Here is an 18,214-nt window from a genome sequence, read left to right on the forward strand (position 1 = left end):
CTTGAGGTTTAGGGTGTTTGGGAGATGGTAAGAGGAGCTGAATTTCATGTTCGGGCTGGCAAGTCCATCTATGGGATCAAATTGAGAATGAGTGTATAAAATTTGCCTCTGATGAAGTGCCAGCATCTTTGAAAATTAGCATTTATGTTTTAAAAAGAATACAGTAGGATGCTCTTTCCTGCAGCTGGGTTACAAAGAGAACTACCTAAATTAGATGAACAAAAGTACTCCCTTTCTGCCAAGTGACAGAAAACGCAAAAGGAAAGTGTCCGCTTTTCCAGGATCTAAAATGATAAAGACTGGAGGGCTCAGGTGAATGTTCAGTGCAGTTATCACTGTCCAAAGAACTCTGCACAGGGCACGTGCTGAGATGAGGTTGGGGGAAGGGGCAGCGTGTGGAAGCCTTGTGGTCAGGCAGGTCACCTGAGTCCACTTTAGAGGCTGACACATGAGAATGACTGAGATGGTGTGAGATGGGGGGTCGGGCGTCTCAGCTCTCAAAAAGAAAAAGTTGGACTTCACCTAAGTTATGAATTTGCCATGATGATCTATCTATCCATCTCTAGGAGATGTTACAGTAAAGAAATCGGCAGCCCTGCCTGAATTTTCCATTGATATCTTCCTAACCCCATTACATGGATCTTGGTGTGGATTCTGTGTACGAGGGCAGCTATAGGCTGTGTTAAGCCAACATACTATTTTTTCTACATAACTTTTCTTTTAAAATATATATATATATTTTATTGATTTCAGAGAAGAAGGGCGAGGGAGAGAGAGATAGAAACATCAATGATGAGAGAGAATCATTGATTGGCTGCATCCTGCACACCCTCTACTGGGGATCCAGCCGCAACTCGGGCATTTGCCCGGGAATCGAACCGTCACCTCCTGGTTCATAGTGGTTCGATGCCCAACCACTGAGCAACACTGGCCAGTCTCTCAGAACTTTTCTGAGTGGTTTTGCCTGGACAACTGGTGATTGGAAGCTGAGGAGAGGCTGTCACTAAAGGCTTGGTGATAAATTCAGGGGCCTCTCTCCCTGCAGGAAGATGCTGAGCCCTTTCCTGGCCTCCTGCCGTCTTCCTGGTCTTTACAATGCCCAGAGGAAAGCTGGCAGCTGGCAGCCCTGAGAACATCTGAGGGGGCCTCTCTTTACTGTTTTTGCTCTTTTGCTTTTGAACATGGTGGTGAGTCCCTTGGCTGCCTCTCCCTGGGAGTGGGAGATGAAAGGAAATGGGGACCACAAATGACAGGAAAGTGTGTGGCCATGTGCTTTGAGAGTCTGTATATGGAGCTGAAAGTCGTTCAGAGCTTTGGGCAACACTGTAGAGCAAAACCAAACCAAAACAAAACAAAAAACTTAAAAAATGAGATGTTAGACATTGTATGCAAAGGGTGAAATGCATGTTCTGTATAATTAGATGGTATGGGTAAACATTGCATTCTTATTTGTAAGGCAGATTTTCCACAGATACTGTATATCTTCAAGCTTTAGTTCTGAAGAAAGCTTTACTCTATTCCCTCCCATTGTATTTGACACATGACTTCCATTACTACTCAGTGTAAACATTTTAAGTTGTTTGTACTTGGAATATAAATATGCGGGTAAAATCATCTGGCACAGAGAGGAGTTTACAGTGACACTCAAATTGAGCTTAGAACTTTCTAGTGTCAGAACGAGGCTGGAAAGATGTGGTTGAAGGACGGAGAGGCCTTGTTTCCTGTTGTGCACTTAATATTCAGTTTGTTGTGTGTGAAGTCCCTGGGGAGTTCAAGGGCGCTTCCTCTCCCTTTTGCACCTGACTCTGTTTGCAGGCATTGGGAGCTGGATGGAAGGTGGAAGGATGAGTGGGAGTGCTTACCAATCCCAAGTGAACTAAAAACCCTGGCTTAGGTGTCTTTTCACCGTAACTTTTGGTATTTAAGTCTAAATAAATAAATAGTATTCAAAACTAGAAAAAAGAAGACTTGTTACTGCTCGCCTGTATAACTCCAGTAGAATCCCACTCACCTTGGCAGGCGCCGTCCTGCAGCCAACCCACCTGGGCATGAACTGGCTAGGAAGGCCCTCTTCTGGTCCATAAACCTGAGAAAGCATTAACTCCAATGCCACACCATTTCCATTTCCCAGGAAACACAGGCATTATCTAATCCAGCTTGCCTTCTGCCCTTTGGTTATGGTCATGATAATCTCTCTGGCTTCAGTTTCCCACCCATAAAACGGGCAGATTAACTCTTGAGAGAGCCAGAGAAAACGGTTCTTGCTCCTCTTGTCCAAGGAACAGTTTGGTCCATGGGTGAGCACAAGACACACATTTCCGAAGGTGGAGCGCATTTCCAAAGGTGCTCTTTTATTTTAGAGATGGAGAAACTAAGGTCAGTGGTGTAAAGAAACTTGCTTCACTTCCTGGAGTATATTAGAGATGGGACTGGAATTCTAGTTTCTTAGCTCCTAGTGTAGGCTCTTTGCATTATACATTGCGGATTTTCCAAGTCTGAGAAGATTTTTCAGCCTTGACATATAATTTTACTTAGGGAAATAATAATAATAATAATAATAATAATAATAATAATAATAATAATAAATAATGGAAAAGACCTTCTAACCATCAACTGTCACAATGTAATTGACTAATATATGCCCCAGCTCCCTTGATAGATCAATAGATTAGTGATTCTTTCAATCTATAACTTGAATATTTAGAATCCTGTGAGAAATATGAGTATGTGTCTGTTTGCTGTGTTAAATCATTTGCATAGAAGTAAAAATCTTAAGAATAATTTAATTGGGGTTTCCCAAACTGATTTGACCATCAAACATGTTTTATATAATAGTTTTATCTCCTCATTTGAGATGACTTCCCATCTTTCCTGAGAGCCAACTAAAATAAAAGTATAAAAACTGCCGAAACCGGTTTGGCTCAGTGGATAGAGCGTCGGCCTGCGGACTGAAAGGTCCCGGGTTCGATTCCGGTCAAGGGCATGTACCTGGGTTGTGGGCACTTCCCCAGTGGGGGATGTGCAGGAGGCAGCTGACCGATGTTTCTCTCTCATCGATGTTTCTAGCTCTCTATCTCTCTCTCTCTTCCTCTCTGTAAAAAATCAATAAAATATATTAAAAAAAAAAAAAAAGTATAAAAACTTAAGAAGGAATAAATCCCGACAGTTAAGTAGTAGATGGGCAGGGGAAAGAGAAGATAATCAAAGGAAGAAAAATTTTTAACAACTTTCTGTAAGATGGAAATTCCTAGACGTGTGTGAATGGATGCAACAGAACGCAGAAAGCAACGGTCTAAACTCAGTTGTGGGAACATGTGCTAGAGGTGGGAGGCAGCCTGCCCATGGCTGTGGTGAAGAGCTGCTTAGAATCAGCAGGTAAAGGAGAGGCCAAGGTGAGCAGTGAAACTGAAAACAACTGGTTCATTCAGGGTATTTCTGGGACAGGTGCCCAGGCTACTTACACGGTGTAGACTATAGGCAGCCTGATGTTTATGACCAGGCAAAAAAAATTGTATGACTTTTCCCCTAAAAACAAAAAAATATAACAAAATATTAAGCAGAATGGCTGAGGAGAGCTAAAGTTTCTCACGTGGATATTGGGGCGCCCAAGTTGACAACCCCCAAGGAAAAGTCTGCCCGACTGCGTGCTGCACCCACACCGCCTTTCCACATGGCAGGAGGCGTGCGGCGAGCGCCGCTGCTAACACACCAGCAGAGGAAACCCACCCAAGCCACCCAGGCCGCTTCCTCCAGTGAGATCGATAACCAGGATCGCCAGGCACTTGCCGAAAACGAGTAGCATGAACAAAAAGACCAACATGAACCAAAGCGCTGGCTCCTCCTCAAAGAGCATTCAGGACACAAAATATACCTTAAAGATTGATTTAACAAATAGAGAGTTTCACAAAGGTATTACATCTAAACAATGACATAGGGTATGGTGTCAAAGGAAAAATCAAGAACACACACGAGTTCTTAGAATTAGTTGTGTTATCCAACTGAAAACACTCAGTAGCTGCTCTCGCTAGTTGGGATGCTGTTCCGTTAAGTACAGACACAAAAACTCTCCAATACAAGGGCATAGAGGACTGGTCTAATTTCTCCTTTCTAGAGTTCCAGAAGAAGAAGAAGAAGAAGAAAAACAAGAGGGGAAAATACAAAAGTAGGGAAGGGAATAATCAAAGGAACAGTAGTTGAAAATTCCCTTAAGCTGGAGGATATGAGCCGTTAGATAGAAAAGGCGATTCAAGGGCAGGGCACAAAGAAGGACAGAAATGCTCTAATGCCCAGACACCACGGCAAGATTTCATTACATCGGAGATGAAGATTCATAATCTTTCTGAAAAGAAAAAAATAAATGGAGGGTGAGCTTGAGGTTTAGTCATGGCTCCATTTGTTTATTTGAGCTGATTTAATGGGCAGGTCCCCTCTCTGTTCTGTAGTAGCAGATTACAAGCTGGCATGATTTTTTTAGTCAAAGATTTTTGACGGGAATTTTGCATACATCAGTTCCGTTTGTTGCAGTTACATGAACTTTCTCTTTCTGAGAAAGGTACGCATGTCTATGTCTCTACCTTGAGAACAAGCTGTTTATATTTCCACCTTTTTCTTGAGGAGTGAGCGATAATTAAACGTACATGGAGCGTGGGGAACTACACAGAAGCAGTTCACAGAAACCACAACAAAGGATCATCTAAGCTATTATAAATCCTTAAAAAATTGTTTGAAGAAAACAATTCCACAGCTGGGCTGAGGCCGGTTTGTTATACAGTAGATGCAAGGTGCTGTCTTCAGAAGAGCCTGTTATCTGACTAGCCTCCCCTCACTCAATCCTCAAATTATACAAAATGTTCCACTGGGTCAGTAATCTGCACTGGATCAAAGAGTATTATGTTTTTAACTTTTCCAGCAGCACATTGAAGCATTTATTAAAATTGGCTATGTGTGCTTCAAAATGTATATACTGTAAGTGCAGTGTGCTGTATACAACCACATCAAGTTTGTTAAGCATGCTATTCAAATCTCCTGTATTTTAGCCACTTGATCTATAAAAAAAAAGGTGTGTTAAAATTTCCCACTTACATTTTCATGATTACTCATATAATTAGGCTTAGTTCAACATCTGAGCTTCCTATTAATCCCTCTATTTCTGAGGTTTTGTTTCTTGCCCACTTTTGAATTGGTGGCACATCCCCCCCTGCCCTCCTCATTTTTGTCTTTCCATTTCTTCTTTTTTGTTAATTTATATTGTTGTTTTAAGGCCCTGCTCTTCCCCCCCCCCCCCCCCGGACTGTTTTCTCTCCATTGGTCAGATTGAGTAATTTCTGTTGTTTTGTCTTTCAGTTCACTGATTCTTTCCTCTGTTTCTTCCATTCTGCGGTTATTTTGGTATGGTATTTTCAGTTCTAAAATTCCTGTTTAATTCTTCTTTATAGCTTTTATGTCTTTGCTGATACTTTACATTTCATTCCTTTGTTGAGATTTTTCTTTTGTTTCAAATCTTTTCATATTTACTCCTGGGGACATTTTTATCATGGCTGCGTTAAAACCATTGTCAGATTATTCTAACATCCTTGTCATCTCGGCGTTGGCATCTATTGGTTGTCTTTTTCATTCAGTTCGATATCTTCTTAGAATTAGTGTACTGAATGATTCTGATTGAATCCTAGACATTTGTGCATTATGTTATGAGACTCTGGATCTTATTTAAACCTTGTGTTTTAGCTGTTTTCTCTGATACTGTTCAGTCTGGAGAAGGTAGGGGATGGGGGACTCCACCTCATTTCTGCCAGGTGAAGGTAGAAGATCAGATTCTCCACGTGGCCTTCCCTGGCGCTTGGGGGAGAAAGGGGCTCCCATTACTGCTGAGGTGGAGGGAGTTGTAGTCTCCACGGACTGCAAGGGAGGGGCACATTATGACTCCTTACTTGGCCTCCTCTGATACCACCCTGGCACCGGGGGCCTCATACACCCTCGTGAGTGTTTCCACTCTAGGTCTAGGCTTTCTGCCTGACCTTTGTTAGCATGACTGGAGGTGGCCACAGTTTCTTCTGTGGTGTTTGGCAGAAGTAGAGTGGTCAGTAGTTTTGTGTTTTGCTAGGCTCTCTCTTATATGATCCTTTTCCTAAAGGAAACAGGCTTTTATTGGGACTTTGCTACATCTGTTGGCATTTCCTGGTTGCCAGCTTTTTCTGCTCCAAGTTCAGATACATGAGGCAGAACTAAAATCCAGGAAAGATAAAGCTCACCACTATGTCATTCCTCAGGCCTTCTTTCTTCCGTTAGCCTTTTATAATCTCATGTCTGCTTCATATATAAGGTCCAGGGGTTTTAGTTGTATTTAGCAGGAGGAATAAGAAAAAGTACATCTAACCCATCTTATTGGAAGTGGAAATTTATCCATTGACTTTTAAATTTTAATATTATGCTTTCTTGTTTCTAAGAATTCTATTTGATTTTTTTTTCTTATCTGTCTACATGTTCTTTGGTCATATTTTCAAGCCTCTGTTTTATCTCTTTAAACACATTGACTCTCATTTTCCCAGAAAAAAAAAAAAAGGTAACCCATTAACCATCTGAATCCAGTGAACCATTTTTAGTTTCCTGTCATTTTAAGATTTTTAATTAATAATTTATAGAAATTCAAACAAAGAGAGTGAAAGGCACTTTTATTAGAATTTTGATTAGAATTTCAATATAGCAAAGTCAAAATCTTAGTCCACATTTTCCTGGTTTTTAAATGGGCAACATCCTTTGAACAGTGTACCTTACTGATCATCATCTGCCATGCATTAACCTAAAACTTAAACCATCTTATAAGGACTGATTACAGATATTAAATACACTTCTCATGAGTTCTAGCTTATTATTGCTTGTGGTTCTTTTTTTTGGACATGCATTGATAAAATCCAATACTTTGGGAAGCCTGATGGTTAATAGTTTTTTTGAAGAAACGGTGACTAATATCTTTGCTGCATAATTGCAAAATGTTTTCATTTTTAGATTGGCAAACCCCAAACAGAATGACTAAATCAGTGAGTTTTTTTAAATGTATACATTATCTGTTTCTTTCCGGTCACCTTTCTATTTGCTTTTGTCAAGTAAAGCAAAGCATTTATCGAATAAATTTTGGTGCACAAACATCATAAAAAGTAAAAGAGTACTGTTCCATGTTCTTTTAGCAAAATAAAATGGTCCAACTTCTTGATGCAAACTAACATATGGTAAAATTCTTCCTGTTCTGTCGTAAGTGTTCCCCTCCACATCCTGCGTGGTTCAGGGTTCGGGTCTGGAAGAGGAGCCGCACAACAAATGAAAAAGAAAAGACACGAGATAATTTGGGAATATTGGGGGACCAGGGGAGAGAATCCAACTCAAGAGGAAGGACTTCCACTGTGCTCAGGCCTCACCAAGCTTTTTATAGTGAGCAGTAAACAAGGTAGTGGTTACCAAAGTTACACTTTTCTTGTGAGTTTCACTTGTTTACACCATGGTTATACTTCCTGCACTTCCTCAGCCCATTAGCTTCCCAGATAAGATCTAGGGAGTGTTATAAGGTCAAGCCTAATTATGCTAAGAGGACTGTGCCCTCTAAGCTAGGACTTGTTTGTGACTTTGCCAGCAGGTCAGTCCGAGGCTTAACCCTATATCAGTTTCCCACACTGTTCAATGAGCAGCTCCAAGAGAATAAATACCACATTTCCCTTTTCCGCTTTGAGAAAATTCATGTATGATATCATCTGAATTCTCATGATAGGTTTTACTTATGCAACCAGCCTTGCTGTATGTACATTATGGAAGCCACTAGTCACATGTGGCTAATGAACATTTGAAATGTAGTTAGTCTGAATCAACATGTTCTAATAATGTAAAAATTACACAGTTTTCAAAACCATAGAACAAAAAAGAATGGACAATATCTCAATAATTTTTATAATGATTATATGTGAAATAATATTTTATATATATTGAGTTAAAATACATGTTGATTCTTTTTACTTTTTTAATGTGGCTACTGAAACATTTAAATGTTAAATTTACATTAAACATTAATGACAAAATACTGTGTATACATGAGACTACCCAAAAGGCATTAATATAGGTTACAACCTGTGAAGGTGTTTCTCATTCTCCCTTCCCCAGGGGATATATCCTTCAGTGGCTTTATTCGGAGCTCACCTCTTAGGGTTCACAGCTTACCCATGGGACAGAGCCAGCTTTGGTTCTTGCTTATCTATCAGGATTTCTGTTGATATTCCATTTAAGGCTGCTTTAGATTCCTTATTTCTTACCACCTCAGTGATGCATTTTAAAAATTACATATATAGGGTGTCCCAAAAAACGTAGACACACACTTGGAGTAATTATAAAGCCAGTGTTTATTGAAATACATTTCATTTTCAAAATGGAGCTGTCACCTGTTAAAGTGTGTATATACATTACAGGGGACACCCTGTACCTGACATTTTCAGGACCCCAAGGATTCTTTTCAAAGAAAAGCTTAGCCCTAGTGAGTGCTCAAGTGCTAAGTCACTTTTCTCAGTTGTCCAGCTTTCACCAGCATCTGCAATGGGGGCATCTCTGAGCAATGACATACATGCTTTCCTAGAATACATTATTCAAACATGGCGAGTTTTGGAAAACAAGTTTAATTATTTTACTGACCATGAGATTTTATTTGACAATGGATTTCATATCCTGTTCATTCAGGGGTGGGAATGAGGTTATGCAGAGTCCTCTGTTAGGGTCCATCTATGGCAGCAGTGACTGGTCAGACTTAGAGTACATTTCAACTTAGGCCAACTGGAGCATAAACCTTTATAAAATGCAGTCTGTTGTACTTGTACACATGTGTACACCTGTGTTATAAAGTAGACCTGCAATATGCCCATAAAATAGTCCCAAAAAAGGTTGCAGCATGACCATTTTAAGTAACTTTTTATTATTATGTATTACACAGCCTGTATGTAGGCTTAATGTCATGGAGTTCACAACATAATAGTCTCTGTATCTTGCCTTTTACCCTTTCAACCCTGCCGCCCACCACCTTGCTTAACAAGACATTGCCTCCCGAAGTAGGCTGCCTTCCCACTCCACTGGGCATATTTTCCAGCCTGTTCTCTTTCTCTTCCACTAGCTTCTTTACTCTCCTAACAATTCTGCAGCAGCTTGGCCCCCTTCCCCATTATGCTACTGTTTACACAACAATGTTCTATGTAAAACACCTTTTCAGTTTTTAAAATTTGGGAATGGTATTTTATATAGAACATTGTTGGGTAAGCAGTTGCTCTGTTTACCTGAACAGTTGCCTCATCACCTGTTGCTACATGAAAATTCTTAGACAAGGCTCCAGTTACCTCCAGAATCGCATGGTCATGACATGTCAGGCAGGTGTCTGGTACCACCTAGTGTTTCCTCAGAAGTGTTCTCTTTGACTTGATAGGCAGTTTCTGTCCTAGTTGGAACATGCCCTTAAACCATTTTGTGAGCCACATTTTCTTACTTCCACACTGGAATGTTTATGATTGCAGAGCACTTGTAAATTTGACACTTTACCTGACGTTACCTAAAATACCTATTTTATGGCCAAGAGCCATTTTTAGGTATATATTTTTACTTTTCTTCACTTCATTAAAGAATACTATCAGTTAATACTCTTTTAGGGGGCCTTTTCTCCAAGTCCTATGCAGGATCCCAAAGTTTTTTCTTTTTCTTTTTGAATCATTTCATGACGATTGTAGGGTAGGCAAAATTGAGCTGAGAATAACAGATGAAACTGAACTGAGATCCAGGTTTGTAATGTTTTCAAGGTTCACTTACCAGAGAAGGGGCTCCCTCTTGCTTATCTCAGCAAAATTGCAAACCACTACTTCCCATCCGCTGCTGGGGTTGTGAGCCCTCAGTACTGCAAGGCTTACGTGTAGAACAGATTTCTATTTAAGATCTTAGAATTGTAATGATCCCTAAGTTAGTTCTACTTTTAAAATAAGTTTTATCATTATTATCACTCATATCATCATAGATATTTCTAAAGGTAAAACATTTGTTATGTAAAATATTTTACCCTTTCCTTTGCTCCACTTTCCATTTTCATGCTTTTAAATTGGACACACGTATCCTGGCCACCCAATTCTGGCTGAGGAGTATTTGACATTTTCTTTCTTAACCCACCACCCCTGACAACAAAGGCCTTGGTGAAGCTGAGTAAACTCAGCACATGGCCAAGAAACCCCCTGCTTTCCTGATGGCCACCTATTCCTTAGCTTAGGTGCTTAGAATTTTGAGTTTAATTCACAGATAAAGAAGTGATATAATAGCAGCTTCCCTTCTTACAAAGGACGTCCTTTTATTTTTTTTCCTTAATCCTCACCTGAAGATATTTTCTCATTGATTTTTAGAGAGAGTGGAAGGGAGGAGGAGAGATGCAGAGAAACATTGATATGAGAGAGACACATCGATTGGTTGCCTCCCACACAGCCCCCACCAGGGCCAGGGATCGAGCCTGCAACCCAGGCACGTGCCCTTGACCAGAATGGAACCCGGGACCCTTCAGTCCATGGGCTGATGCTCAGTCCACTGAGCCAAACCAGCTAAGGCACAAAGGATTCTTTTAAACTGCAACTGAAATAAAGAACAGGCCCTAATGTATAGGGGAGGGCTGTATTGGTGAAAAAGATGTGCAGTTTGGGCTTCAAAAAAGCACTGCAGAAGCCTATAGAAGTAACAGTATTGGTGAAGGTCCTGCTTATAACATGAGACAAAACTGTTCTTTGTTCTCGTTAAAGATTGTGAACAGTGTGTTAAATAATATTAATGGCTGGGATTGTCAGTATTTAACAGTACTTTCCTTGTACAAGTGATTTTATTGATCGATATGGACTCAATGTAACAGGGGCAGATTATTTTTACTGATTTTATCAAAACCTTAACCAAGTTTGTTAGTGCACCACGTATCTTTAAATAGATCTAGATGATGATATAGATTAAGAAAAGCAAACCACCATCCATCTCTTTTTGATCTGTTAATAACTTAGATCCATCATTGCTGGCGAGTGTTTCCAGACTCTGCTGTGCATACATGTTTCTGTGGAGCCTGGTGAGAAATCCTGTAACCTTGTTTCAGTGGCTGGTTTTCACACAGAAAAACCCTAGCCACTTACCAGAATTTGGCAGACATGTTTGTCATCGTAATTGGTGAAATAATTAACAACATAAGAATTAAAAAAAAATCATTTTAAAAGTCTCTGTTTTCTATTTTTAGTTTTCATAGACAGGGACCTACAGATTCTTAGGTTTCATGGAAGTTCAAGAAGACTTTTCTGTGCTAAGTTAAAAATTCTTTATGAAGGCTACAAACAGTCACCTAGTTCTATGTATGATATTTCTTCTCATTATATATTTTAAAGGTTTGCTTTTTAATTACATAGAATTATGCTGCTTAATTTCAAATGCTTTTTGTTTCTCAGTGACTTGTGGGCTTACGTTGGTCTCAAAATGACTTACTAGTATACTTCATTTACAATGATTCTCAGTGCAGAATAAATTTTCTTAAACTTCGGAAACCAGTCACACATATGATCTCTTTAGAGAAAACAATACACTTTCCTTTAAATGATATAAATTGAACCAGTATTTTAAAGACTCAGACGATGCATTCTTGCTCACCTGGTGGGTGAGCCTGGTGGGAGGAAGCCTGCCCCTCAGAGCTGTGGATAGTGAGCCCTTAGAAGTAATATAGGTCCGTGGAAGTGACATCAGCAATGGCAATTTAAGAAGCTTTAGGAACTCCAAAATATTTATGATTTTATGGAGAGGAGTCTTTGGAAGGAAGGGAATGGAATATGCACTGAGAGGTCACCAGTTTAATTCCTGGTCAGGGCACAAGCCCATCAATGTTTCTCTCTCATTGATGTCTCTCTCTCTAAAATAAATAAAAACATATATATTTTTTTTTTTTTTTAAAAAAGAAGGGAATGGAATAGAGATATGCATTCCAGTATACCAAAGGTGGCTGCAAAGCTTTAATCAGGCTTAAAATATAAAATCTTGGGAGTTTTAAACCTATGAATCATCAAATATTGATTCCCTGGTTTGGCATCTGAACTGATTTAAAAAAAAAGTGTCTACTCTCAGTAGACACTAGGAAAGGTTCAGTGACCTAAACTAGAGCCCCTGGTTAATAAAATGAATGTTTGGGGTTAAATTCTCCTCCACCAGCTGGCTGTGCTGTGGGCGGGACTCCCGGCTGAGTACTGTTTCTAGAAAGAGGCTTGGTGGAATGCGTGGTGCGAACACCCAGGCCTGCACGCGTTTCTAGAAAGCCAGCTCCAAGCCCCTTCCAGAGAACGGTGTCAGTGATGACACTTCATGTGTGTGGCTGGACCACATGCTGCTTTTCTTTAAAAGTGGATGGTTATATCTGATAAAAACAAACTTAACATCTTGAGCCAGCATTGTATTTGTGAATATTAGCTCCTTTAAGGCGGCTAGAGTGCGCTTGAGTCTTTCTTTAGTACTAGAGTTTTCCATTCAGCAAAGATTTTAGGAAGCCTGACATTTTTCTTGAGATACTTTTGATTTTGTATTTTATCACACTTGTGGGTGTTGGATTCAATGGGTTGTAAAAGAACTGGCTTTTGTAGTGAGGTTCACTTTTAGCTTGATGACTCTAGTTTAATCAAAGCAAGTTCACTGTGTTCTATACTCATTTCTTTTTTTACATAAGTCATCTTTTTCTTCACAGACTTCAAGATTTCCCTCCTTGTAGGCCCTTATATTTTTAGTATAATAGCATTTTTGTTATTGTTTTGATTTCTCCATGTGTGCATATTCAACAGTTTTGAAAACTCCAAAGAATAAAAATAATTTTCTGTAATTCTTCCACTTAGACCACTGGTTCTGAACCTGGGCATTTTACCCCACAGGGGACATTTGGCGATGCACAGAGGCATTTTCGGTCATCACCGCTGAGGACGGGGATGGTATTAGCATTGAGTGGGTAGAGTCAGCTATGCTGCTGAACATCCTACAATGCATAGAGCAGCCCTCAACAAACAGTCATTTGGCCCAAAATGTTAATCATGGTGAGACTGAGAACTCTGACTTTGACATCTCAAAAGTGTGGTGTGCTTCCTTTGTCTAGTCACTGTACATATTTTAATCATATATCTTAACAGATTTGTTTTGTCATCTTTAGTGCTTTATAAACTCTTCTTTTAATTTAAAAACATCACAGACATTTACTATATATTAAATATTTCTATAAGGCAAGTTTTTTTTTTAATATCTTAACTTTTGTATTGACAGTTTTCAACATGTGAAAAAGTAGAACCATATAATAAAATCCTAGATACCCATCATTCAACTTCAGCAATTACTGACTCAGGGGCAGTCTTATTTACTAGTATATTCCCATACTTACCCCACCATCCCATATTATTTTTGAAAAAACTCCCAGATATTATATTTTTACCTATTAATATTTTAGTATGTTATCTCTAATAGATAAAGATCCTTTTTTAAAAAAAATATATTTTATTGATTTTTTACAGAGAGGAAGGGAGAGAGATAGAGAGTCAGAAACATCGATGAGAGAGAAACATCGATCAGCCGCCTCCTGCACATCCCCCACTGGGGATGTGCCCGCAACCCAGGTACATGCCCTTGACCGGAATCGAACCTGGGACCCTTCAGTCCGCAGGCCGACGCTCTATCCACTGAGCCAAACCGGTTTTGGCAAAGATCCCTTTTAAAAACAATTTTTAATAAGGCCCCATAATATTCTTTGCTAAGGATGCATTATAAATTACTAACCTGAGAGCCTGCTGTTAAGTTTTGGGGTGGTTTCTATTTTGTTTGTTTTTCCTAGAGTTTTGTTTTTGTTTTCATCTTTCTATGGCAGATTCTCCTTGTTCTACAGGTGAAGTAGCAAGTGTGCAAACTAAGCAAGGCAAGAATGAGCACAAGGCCCTTAATTTCATTAAACACTGTGTAACTGGTAAAGATTAATGTACATATCTCTTGCTAATTCTTTCCAATTACTTAGTTCATATAAATTCCCAAGCCTGGTTAATTATGCTGAAGTCAGGGAGTAATTTTGAATGGTGTTCCGACAACAAGGGAATTTTCCTGGTGTAACCTTGCCCTCTCACACAGACTCTCAGCACATTAGGCCCTCAGCCTGCAGTCCATTCATTTTCTGCTCAGGCCTAATTGCTGCCGACTGGCTGCCACAGGTACCTGGATAGCCTGCGTTTAAGGAGGCAGGGACTTCTGAGAACAAATAAGGAAAGATTAATTGTTTGTTTTGCTCCCTCCCAAGAGAAATGTGGGTGCTTAATCAAGAAAAATAATTTCTTCTGTTGATTTGGCTTATTTGAAGAAAAGATAATTGTGTAACGGTGGAAGCAAAACGATGCCTTTTATAAGAGGTATTGCCACTTACCTACACAAGAGACAAGGATACAGGGAAATAAATGTAAGACACTGATGAAATGGATGAGGATGGCTCGCATTTCTCATAGTAAGTAATCTGGCTGTTGGGGCTTTTATTTGTACCAATAGTGGTAGCTAGTATTGTCATTTGTTTTGTCTGGATGTTCGGAAATCTAATCAAGGAGACAATAGTGTGGAAAAAATCAACAACACTTTTCCAAATTGTTCTTAATTGCTAGAGTACAAAGTGAGCTGAATGCTGTGATGTTTCCAATTAAAGAACCTGTTTCAAGCAAGCACTATTAAATCTATCTTTCCCAGTCTGATAAATAAGCGATCAAAGAGTGGAGCAGATTAATTGAGAGCAGTTAGTTCCAGATTCCTTAAAATAGGTAAAGTGAACTAACCTTATTAATGATTTTGGCAATTTTTGGCATGATAGCTGTATCACTTGTACCTTCTGGCCAATCAAAAAAGGAAACTGACTAAATGTTACCACATTGCTTATGATTTTTAGTCCCAAAAACCATTTGCTTCCCAAATCTCAAGTTATAGAAGAACATTTGATGTGTTCTAAATTAAAGTCGACCTTTGAATTTGGAAAGGAGAAAGTGAAGGAATTAAAAGAATGTGTAATGTCCCTCTGACAGGAAGGGATAGAGTTATAAATGCAAGAGTGTCTACACCAGGTGAGTCAGCAAAACTCTGCTGGAGATGACCAGCTCTCTAAGTATTTTAGGTTATGCGGCCTTGTGGGCTACTCAACTCTTGTAGTGTGAAAGCTGCCATAGATGATACATAAACAAAGGAGAGGTATTCCAATAAAACTTTATTGGCAAAACTAGGCAGTAGGCTAGATTTGGCCCTCTGGCTATAGCTGACCCCTAGACCTAGAGGTCGGTGGCAGATTTGGGGTGGATGGACAATAGCAGAGGGCTGGAAGGGAAGAATGTGGCCTGGCATCAGGTGGGTGTGGGCTCAAAGTCCTGAATCTCCATTCACTGCCGCCTAAGCTAGGGTAGTTGATTAACCTCTCTGAGCACTACTCATTTTCTGGGAAGGGGGATAAGAAGGTATACCTCACAGAGTTGTTAATGAGGAGGGCATGAGCTAATATACACGATGCATTACCCAGTTCCCGAAATATAGAATAGGCATACATCATTCTGTCTTCAGATATGGGCCATATTTGGCATGTACATTTTGTCCTCATTTTCCCTAAACCCTAAAATATTCCAAGGACTCCAAGGAGCCACAGGGATTAATACCAAAATATTAATTATTTAGCCAGGAAAATTCACTTAGAAAATATTCTTTTAGGAATCATCTCACCAAATTAGCTAAGCCCATGGCTAATTTAAAATGCCTGTGGGAGCCGTACCTAGCAGAAATTTTCAAAACAGTGCAGAGTGTTGTCACTAGGAAGTTCTGATGGAATGTTTTACCCATTCATTCACTCACTCATTCATTAATAAAATAAACATCTTTACAGACCTGTTCTGGGCTAGATACTCTGCGTGATGTTTTATTTCGGTTTATAGTTTCACAGTTCTCGCAGCTTCATCCTTGCTCAACAGCATCATCTGGTCTCTGAAGTCCGCCTGCCTAAGTAGGGATCATATTGTATAGGAAGATGTGTGTAAGCCTACCTGCAAAGTGCCTCCGATTTCCTCGTAGACAAAATAGTAGCAATCAGCCGGCAAATCACTTTTAACCTTTCAGAGCCTGCTGGTCGAAGGAGCGGATTTAAAGAGTGCCGGTGCAGGACTCTCATTAGCTCTGGCTACTCTAGGTCACCCTAAGGTGGCTATTCCTTCTCAGTTTCATCTCTGATCATACCCACCCACCTAAAAATTATTTTATGGCACCTTGTCAGCTACCAAATTGTGATATTCCTAGGCCAGGTGTTCAGAACTCCAGCCTTATTGTACATGTGCCTTATGTGCCAGTCACACTAATTTCCTGCCTGTCTTTGTCTTGGCCCTGGGTTTATTATACCGCTATCTGGTATATCCCTTTCCCTCATCCCTGTTTACCATCCTGCAGGCTCATTTTAGTACCCCTTCTTTTGTGGGACCTTTCTTGACTCTCCACGTCCAGATATGATATTCTCAAACCCTAATGCACCTTAGTTGACCTGTCACATTTTACCTTCTGTGCTAGCTCTTCCAGGACGGATCCTTTCCACACCAGGTTATGCGTCCTGCATTTCACCCTCTGGGCTCCCCTCAGCAGCCTCTAACTTAGCTCAGTCCACCCTGACTACTGGCTGTCTGATAATTTAGTCTTAATGGTATTTCATATTATCCTAACCCTTGCTTTTGTTATATGTTTTATCTCTTTGATAGTTTGGGACATAATCTTAGACTCAGATGTAAGTAATGCCTGCTTTCATCATGCATTATTTCATTGTGTCATATTCTCTGAGTTGCTCACGGTTTTTTCTGTATTTTTTGACATGTGCAACATTTAAAGTTTGGCTGCATAAAAATTTTAAAATTCTATAAAGCAAAATAGTCACCACAAATTCATATCATAAGATAGGTAGACTAAAAAAATATGCTCAACACATTGACAAAGATCTAATTCCCACGATGTGCAAAGAGCTTTCAAATTTTAAAGATTTAGGAAAATGGGAAGAATTCTTTCATTAAAAATAATTATAAATGGCCAGTTAACAAGAGAAAAAGTTATTTCACTATTAATTAGAGAATGGTCAATTAAAGTGAGATAATATATTTTCTTATAAATCTGCAGAAATTAAAACAAAACATTTGTACTCATCATTGGTAAGAAATAAACATTCCCATAGGCGTATAAGGGCCTGCCAGTTGTGGCAACATTTTGGAAAAGCAATTTGGCAATTCCTGATCTCGGAATTTATTCTACCTTTATTTTTGCATGCTTAGACAATGCTGGATGTAAGATATTTATTTCATTGCAATATAATTATAAAAATTGCCCAATGGGGGGGGGGATTGGTTTAAAGTATATTGGAATATTTATATAGTGGAAAGCTATACAAAATACTCCATAGCAGTTCAAAAGAATGCTATAAATATAGATACTGATAGGGAGAGATGTCCAAGACTATTAATTGATGCAGAAAGAAGGGAAGTTGTCCAGATACATTTTTAAAAGTAATGCTTTATGTTTTGATCAGTAACATTCTCAATTTAGAGCTCTGTGAAGACCAAAATATGGGAAAATCTGGCAATCAATCAAAGTTAGAGAAAACAAGCAAATAGAAAATCTTTTTATAGTTGAAGTTTTTAAAAGCCTTATTTAAGTATAAGAAATCTATATCATTTATTCCCATAACCACAACTTTCTATTGTCCTCTTCTTGGGAAGACAAATCACATGAGTTTAGTAATCCTGCTGGATGTTCACCAGCCTAAGAAATTTGCTGTAGAACCAGAGGGATGACACTCACTCTTCTAGATGGATGCTGTTCATGTTCCATTGGCACAAAAGGTTGCTAAGCATCCCCTGGTCAGCTTCTGCCAGCCCTTTACGCCGGTAATTGCATTGTTCCACGTCTTTATCAAGGAATCCCTTGCCGGCGAGTTTTGGGGAGGGACAAGTGTCAAGGATGAGAAGCCACAGTGAAGTGGCTGTGACTGAGCAAAGATTGCACTGCTCAGGTCATTCTACAAAACTTGTCAGTTTGCTTCCCAAATAAATGCCTCGAGTGCGTAAAACACGGAGCCCAGTGACCCCAGGAAGAAAAATCAATTGCAGTTCATATTTCATATGCCTGTAATTGCTTGTGGAAGCAT

The 18,214-nt window shown here is 39.4% G+C and overlaps 1 protein-coding gene across 4 annotated transcripts in view; it reads left to right on the forward strand.

Annotated features, from left to right (window-relative positions):
- Window positions 1-18,214, forward strand: part of SNX24 (sorting nexin 24) — a 133,004-nt gene that overhangs the window by 82,692 nt on the left and 32,098 nt on the right. The gene's annotated exons all lie outside the window — the stretch shown is intronic.

This window comes from Myotis myotis, unplaced genomic scaffold (genome assembly GCF_014108235.1).
Source record: "Myotis myotis isolate mMyoMyo1 unplaced genomic scaffold, mMyoMyo1.p scaffold_m19_p_5, whole genome shotgun sequence".
Taxonomy (NCBI): Eukaryota; Metazoa; Chordata; class Mammalia; order Chiroptera; family Vespertilionidae; genus Myotis; species Myotis myotis.